Source organism: Heliangelus exortis, chromosome 3 (genome assembly GCF_036169615.1).
Source record: "Heliangelus exortis chromosome 3, bHelExo1.hap1, whole genome shotgun sequence".
Lineage (NCBI taxonomy): Eukaryota > Metazoa > Chordata > Aves > Apodiformes > Trochilidae > Heliangelus > Heliangelus exortis.
Window position 1 is genome coordinate 98,473,328 of NC_092424.1, and position 8,374 is coordinate 98,481,701.

An 8,374-nucleotide genomic window follows, 5' to 3' on the forward strand; every position below is an offset into this window, starting at 1 on the left:
TGTTTTCCCTTTAATTTTTCATGCCTTCCTGTGATATGGCTTTGACAGAAAAAAAATTCAGACCAAGTGCAAAGAAGACAGACAGGAAAATGGCCTGAGATATTTCTTCATCTGTGTGTGGCTGAGGGAACACACTAGGGTAAGGCTCCACTTTGGTTTTATAGCCAGGAGATTTACATGTTGCAAGTCTGTTTAATGGAGAAAGGTAAAAGCACCCCTGTCTGGATTTAAATAGCAGTCTCATCTGTTTTACAGAAATACACCTTTCTTACTCCTGTGACTTTGATCACCTGCTGTTCTCCAATTAAACTATGAACAAGTAAAAAGAATACAATGTATTTGCATGTGAAATGCTGCATAATAACAGAACTTTTTTAAGAAAAGATCGATTCAGGAAGAGCAATGTGCATCTGTAGTATACCACAAAGATTCCTTTCTTCTTATAAATTAAAAAAACAAAGTGCTAGAAGCTCTATTTTCTTCATGAAAGAATTCCTGGAGGATTTGCCACCCCCCTGGGACTCTGAGTGGCATGGCCAGAGGAATGTAGAGAAACACTGAGTATGACAGAAACAGCTTAAAGAACTGTTGATGGAAAGGACTAGTCCAGAAGTTATATCTTTTCCAGAAAGAAATAACAATTATATCCAGAAGGGTTATACTTTTTGCTTTATTGACTACTTAGTGTGGAACAAGAAATGGTGTTTCATGTCTGTGTATCAGTTCTATCTGGATTTTTTTTGTTTTGCAAGCTACTTTGGTCTAAAAGTGAAAGAAGGTCTTAGTTACTGATCTTTTTCAGTGGTTTACAGATAAGTTGCACTACTCCTAATACACATGTGATTTCTTTCACAAGTTTAACATTTTACTTTTTTTTTATATCCTCAGGAGTCAGAAAGGAAGATGGAGGTGCATGGCAATAACACCCTTGCCGTTACAGGACAGAGAAGCTGGCTGCAAGGAGGTGAGGTGCCTTCTGGCAGCCACTTCACATAGCAACTAGGCAGCCAAAATCAGCAGCTGGATCCCCTGGATCCCAATAAATGCTCTGACCTGTTAGATCCTATCTGTTGTGTAATAATAACTGGCTGGAGACTGGCCCGGGGGAAGTCTGGGGCAGGGGCTGATGTCCCCAGGGAGCTGATGGCACATCCTGGGCCAAGGGCAGGGTAGGAGAAAGCCAGGGGGGTTCGTGGGGGACAGTCAGTTCTGGTGGTGCCCCCAGGGTCCTGGCAGAAACACGGGTGATAGGTGGCTTGCTGTGAGCTCAGAGCTGCCATAAGTCTGTGCTGAAATGCACAGGTGAGTTTTGTGTACCAGCCACTTCCCAGGGCAGCCCGTTCCAGTGCTTGACCACTCTTTCAGTAAAGAAATTCTTCCTAATATCTAGTCTAAACCTCCCCTGGCACAACTTCAGGCCATTTTCTCTGTCCTTATCATTATTCACAAGAGAGAAGAGGCCAGCACCCACCTCACTACAACCTCCTTTCAGTTAGTCGTAAGAGAGCGATTAGGTCTCAGCAGCTCCTCACAGGGCTTGTTCACCAGCTTGTTCTGCCCTTCTCTGCACACACTCCAGCAGCTCCATGTCATTCTTGTAGCAAGAAGTCCAGAACTGAACACAGGATTCAAGGTGTGGCCAAAATACAAGGTGTGTGCTGAGTACAGGAACATGATCGCTTCCTTCCTCCTGCTGGCCACCCTATTCCTGATACTGGTCAGAATGCTGCTGGACATCTTGGCCACCTGGGCACACTGCTGGTTCATGTTCAGACAGATGTCAACCTGCACCCCCAGCTCCTTTTTTTCTGGGCAGTTTTTCAGCCACTCTTCCCCTAGCCATTTCTTGGGGTTGTTGTGATCCAAGCATAGGACCTGACACTTGACATTTTTGAATCTCATACAATTGGCCTTGATCCATCAATTCAGATGGCCCAGATCCCTCTGGAGAGCCTTCCTACCCTCAAGCAGATGAACACTCCTACCCAACTTGGTGTCAGCTGTAAGCTTGATGAGGAAGCACTTCTCGTAATCCCCAGCTGCAATCAGTGTTCCCCCTCACAGCCAATAAAGGATGGAGATTCTCCCTGCTTCTCTTTTTCTTGCTAATGTATGGGGATGTTAATGACAGGGTATGATGAATGGCTAATCTTATGGTCCTTCTAATCTTAGTGCCTTCTTCCAGCAGATCCTGCAGAAGTGTTTTATTTTGGCTTTTTTACATACGATCTTAATGAGAGGGGAAAATAAGGAAAATTAAAAATAAAGATTGCATAACTGCTGGTCAGATTCCAGCAGTGAATTTTGAATGGTGACTCTGAAATACTCAAAAATAAGAAAATTTAGCTTTTTAAGTAATCTAGTGATCTACATTCTATACAGTCTATACATTTACATACAATGAGAATTTTGCCATTGATTTCAAAAGTTTTATCAGGTGCAAGCGCTTTTGGAGTTCACAGTAATACTGTTTTTCTAAACAGGGATAACTGTGTTCTGAAGCAATAGTTTCATTTACCTCTTGTTAAAATTCCTCTGATAGACTATTGTCCATCAAGAAATTACAGATTTTTCTTAAGTCAAACATTTGAATGACAAATACAGTTCTGAAACCAAAACTTTATTTTTTTAATATGAAATTTCATTTTTTACTTCTAAATTATTTTTAGGAGATTTGGTCAACTGCCAGTGGCATATTCAGCATTTCATTTCCAGAGAAATATCAGAGATTTATTCTGTATTCTTTTTCTTCATTCTCAGAAGAGAAAACCTATTACAGATCCAAAGAATTTTTAGCCTTCTATAAAAAAGCCACAATTCAGCCAATACAAGCCATACCACTTCATGCTTGCACTGATATACTGCCTATGCAGGATTCTCTCTTCCTTCTTTTTTATTACTTTTCTAATATTGCTGGATTCCCAGAGCAGCCAAGATAGCAACATTCTCCAGTGAAATGCTGTTTAAACTGCATACCAGAGATGAAAAACTGACATCCACCATAAATATATCACATACTGTCCCTGCCTGAAGATGCATTTCTGGGTTTTTTCTATTGAAAAATGCATGGTGTTTGCAGCACTTACCTGACAACTGCATTTATTTTGCTCAGGTGAAGTTAGTTGTACTCCAAGATCCTAAGGCCAGTTAAATATTTTTCCATTCATTATTATTTTTGGAAGAGTTCACTTCTGAGTCAGATAATAGGATCCTACTGCATACAAACGTAAAATAAAATGCTTTTAACTTGTTGCATTTTCAGGACAAGAGGTGTTTCTTCTTTTTCAAATTATTAAAATTATTATATAAATATAAAATATAAAATATAAATATAAAATTATTTGTTTGAGGAAAACAGTTACATATTTCTTCAAAGACAAAAAAAAAAGAAGTTGTAGAACATATAGAATATATCTATTGGAAACAGACTGTTACTGTTGTTTCTCTCCAAACATACAGTGTATTTGTAGATGAGAGACTGAATGAAGATCCTTCAGGAATTTTAGATATCGTATTCAAAGATTTAAGTAAAATAAATTAATAAATAAGTAACACACAGTATGCTAAATTTTAACCTAAATGTTGGCTATATACTGGTGTGCAACTAAACCTTCTGTAAAAATGCATATATGCTGACAACTTAGGGACTACACATTTAAGAGGCCTTCATCAGTCAAGTGATTCCACTCGAATTGTAAACTTGTTATTTTGAAGCATAATTCAGAGCCTTAACATGAATAATATATTTGGTTTTCATCTGTGGAGATGGGCAATACAGTTTTTCCCCTCTCTGTGGAAAAATCTGGTAGCTCACCTGTACAGCCAAGACATAGAAACTCCCAGAAGCAACCAAGAACTCCACATATGAGCAAGTATGTCACATACAGACTTTTCTGTTGCCATTACAGAGCCCAGATACTATAGTCCTTAACCTGAAGTCTGTCTTTTTTTTTCTTTTAGTTTTTGCCATTGCCATCAGTCTCATTGGCCTGATTCCTACAGTGCTGAAAGACTCTTATCACCAGGATAAGCACCTTTTTTTTTTTCTTTTTTTTAGGGAAAATATTATTACCTCCCCTCTTCAACATCCTTATTCCTGCTTCACAGTCCCAGTGATGTGATATTTCAAGCCCTCTCAGCCTGAGCTGTGAGTTTAAATTCCTAGAGGCTAAAGCAGCCTCAGACCCCTGCTTAGACCTGTGCCTGGGCTTCTGGTAAAAACTGGGCAGTACCATGGCACTTTGCTGGGTGATGTCGTTTGTATAACACAGGAATGTTGCTCCAAACTCTTCAGTATCTATGTCCTTTGATAGTTTTGCTAACTTTAAATAAGCTTTTACTGCCAGAGAAACTGTTTTCTTTTTCAAAAGCAAAATGGTGAGGGTACACTTCTAATTATAGGACTGTTCGGCTGGTAGATATTTCAGTCTTCCTTAAAGAAAAATAAATACACAGACAGGCAACAAGAACAATGGCTCATCTGCCAAAACAGTTCTTTGGCTGGCAGAGATTTGGGGGAGTTTATTTGTAGCTGTTCACATCAAACAGTACCTGTTTTCCCCTTAGTCAGAGACTTCTTCACTCTTGTAGCCTACCTTTTTCATGCACACCAGCACCTTGCATGCTGAATGCTATTACTAACATGAATAAACCATGTTCTACCTGACAACCACAGGTTGCCAACATATTTTATATTTTTAAAATTGGTTCTTAAAAGTTTAAGTGCAGTAAAAAAAAATAAATAAAGGGAGGGGTGGGGGAGGAAAAGGGGGGGAAAGTCGCTCTACTTTTATCCCATTTTCCAGGTATCTTTTGGACTACAAGTAAAATTTTTTATTGCAGATTTAAAGAAGGAAGAATGATTTTAGTTCTCAATTTGCTCATTCCTGTCCATGTTTTTTTCCAGATGTGACATCATTATTGCACACTGTTTCACTGTCTGTAATACCAGGCACCAAGATACGCAAAGATGAGAAGATACAAATGGCCTGACTGCAGGTCCATCTTGCACAGTAATTTGTCACTATCAGCAGCCCATAGAGCCTGAGAAAGAACCAAAGAGGGTAAATGTCAGCTGATGCATTCTCAGCTTAGTTTTACACCTTTCACTAACAAGACATTCAAAGTAGGAGTTGACATCTTTGTGTTTAACTGTTCTGGTGAATGTGTCTAATTTGTCAAACTGTTACTTGAATGAAAGAACTTCAAATTCACTTCCATTTATTATATATTTCAAAGGTGTTTAGAATAAAGGAATTAATGCAAATTTTTAGCAAGTCTAGGAATGTTTCAGCTGACAAATTTCAAATTTTAGGCATAAACACAGTGACAGAAGAAAACTCACCAGAACTCAGTCCTCTGCTCTGCATCACTTGCCCATATTACTGTTTAAGTCCTGTTTCACCTTTGTTACACCTACTTTAGCTTGTTGCAATGTCATGCTGGACCAAATCCCTGTGAAACAAGCTGGGATTGAGTCATGGTTTTTCACCACCACAACACATCAGGTGCTCTTATGCCACTGGATGAAGTACAGCAGGAAAAAATCAAGGCAAGAGAAACAAGACTCAAAAACACAGGTATGTATCTACATACATAGGTATGTATCTACATACCCTAAGGAGAGCACTAATATATAGGCCCACTGCTTATATTTGTTTGACCAGAAAAGTTAGCTGCAGGTCATACAAGCAGTATTTCTACTGACTGTCATGATTTGCCTTTTTCAGAAAAAATTAATTTTCCTCTGAGCATCAAAAATGAGAAAATATCAAGAATTTCCCCTATTTTCTTTTCCTTAAAACCTTAAATATTCAAAACCTGAAATATTTTGAGTAGAAAGGAAAATCTCAAGTCAGCATTGACACTTCTAAAAGGTTTGGTTGCTTTATCTCACAGAAAAAGCTTCACTAGTATCCAAGGGTCCCAGACATTTTTGTCTTAATAATTTCCAATTACTTCCTGCTTATTACTGAGACACAATGTTTTCATACTTTTCAGGAAATTATGGAAGTGAAGAGCTCTCACAGGCAGCCACTTGCATTTATTTAGGGAGGGCAGCAGGGTGCAGAAGTAGGATCCACAAAACATTACAAAGCATAAAAAACCATCTCAAATTTTTATTAAAAATATATTTAAAACCGTTTTACATCACTTGGCCCTAATCACCATGGCCCCAACAATACTGAGGGCTGTTATGGTAGCACAATACAGTACTTTTAAGGAAGATAATGGACACACAATAATTACCAACACAATTGCACTCTCAGCAATACCAGTGATCTCTCTCTCATTTAACAAGCAGCTCCTCATCCTCCTTTCAGACATTAGAAGTCTTTACTGTAGGCTGCTACACATTAGGGGGCCACACAAAGAATTCAACAGAAAGCTTGCCAAAGCATTGTAATGGGAGGTAAAAACCTAATTGCCTCACAGGTGAATGCCTCCAGTATGGATCTAAGCTGCAATATCTTTAAAAGAACTCAATCAGTTGTTTTAATGCCATTATGTTTCAAATTTTAAGTGCAGATACTTAAGGAAAAGAATTACCCAGTTCAGGTCTATCCAACAGCTCTTTATGTTTGAATGACTGACACCTGTTAACTTAATTAGGTAATTAGTTTACTTTGAATTATTAAGAGAAAGATCTGAAATGATAAAAGCTATACCAGAGCTGGAGGGCTTTATTATTTTTTCTCTTTCTTTTCTGGTTTAGCTGAAAAGATAAAGAACGAATACACAGAAACATATGGTTCTAACCTTCTTGAAGATAAGCCTAGGGGGGATTTTTCCAGGTTTGTGAAGTCAGCTCCAGAGTGATGTTATCCATTTTCAAACATTTTCTTTCCCTGCTTAGCATTTTGAGTTCGTGCAGACGTCTTATTCTTTGTGGTTTTGTTAAAAAATCCGTCATTGATTTATTGAAGTATTTTAAGAAAAGATTATTCTACTGATATTTTCAGCTTGGTCAAAACTAGGACAATACTACAGTTCTCATAAGGAGAAGACCTATTCTCATGAGATTTCCTAGCTGATTTTCATAACAAAGGAGTTACTGAAAAACTTTTTTGTGTTGCCTGAACCAAACCTTTTGAGATTCATCGTCTAGTAGAAGCTTTTCCCTTTTAACAAGTTCCCACTGATATGTATAGTGAGACAGTCTCTGTGCATTAAGAGCAGATTGCAATACAATGGGTTTTGAGAGCCAGTAGCTTCCCAAGCTCTGAAGCACCTGGCATAATAATGGCTGTGCTGATGGATGACCTGATGTGTTACACAGAGTATAGCCTAGCAGCATTATGCTGATGGATTCTTTCCAGTACCTAAAGAAGATTTTGAAAGGAAGACCTATTTCAACTTCAAGGGGAAAACAATAGGGCTGCAGAGCTGTGGGAGAGTGATGTATTGCTGTACTATAGCTTCTGCTTCTAGGTAGAGCTGTTAGAGCCTGTGTTTCCTCTTCTCAAGTAAGCATTTTCAAAAGTTAATGAGATAGAAAGCAAGAAGACTGGTATTATACTAGGCAGTCTTAGAAGCATGATCATGTTGAGAAGAGTATTAGCAGACAGGTGAGTTGCTCTGTTGAAACTCATCAACGGTATATATAAGATGAAGGAAACATATGCCACAGGGGATACATCAACATCACTTTCACTTTGGAGAATTAAGAATACAAACCACAGAATTCCCTACAAAACATGACCAGGGTAGCTCAGTTTTATGTTTCTAAGTAAGCTACATTTATGATGCAAGCTGGAAAAAATTCAGAGAACATTTCTAAAGGACCATGATACCAATTCCTAGTGGGCAACTGGAGATAAAGCAAATAAAAACACCCTTGCTGGTGGAGGACGTGATACCCACTAGCTGCAGCACTAACTCCAGGCATCACTTTCCTACACCATCAAGTTCATACCAGTTCACTCTGACCAGAGCTCGGCTGACCTGATATTTCTGATCTGGTAGTTAAACAAAAATCCTAGCACTGCCTTTTGCTCTGGTGGTAAGCATTGTTAAAAGCAAGTTATACTAGTTTGAACATAAACTACATCTACAAATCATAGGCAAAGCTGAAAGTGTGGGCAGAGTGAGTCTGTCTGTATCCATCAATATAAACACATAAACATATGTGCATCACTTTTTTTGGTGACTTTTTGTTGCACTATCTTAATTTAACTGAATTGCAAAGTGCCATTATTTGTCTAATGTAAAAAAGGGAAATGATTGTATTTCTTCATCTCACAGATATTCTGAGAATTTTGTCCAGAGCTAATCACGTTCTGGGGGGAATTCAAAAGGTGCAATGTGTTGTTTGTTCTCAGAATGAGGCAGCACCGAAATTGGTCCATATTAACTTTTACACAAAGCTTAGATT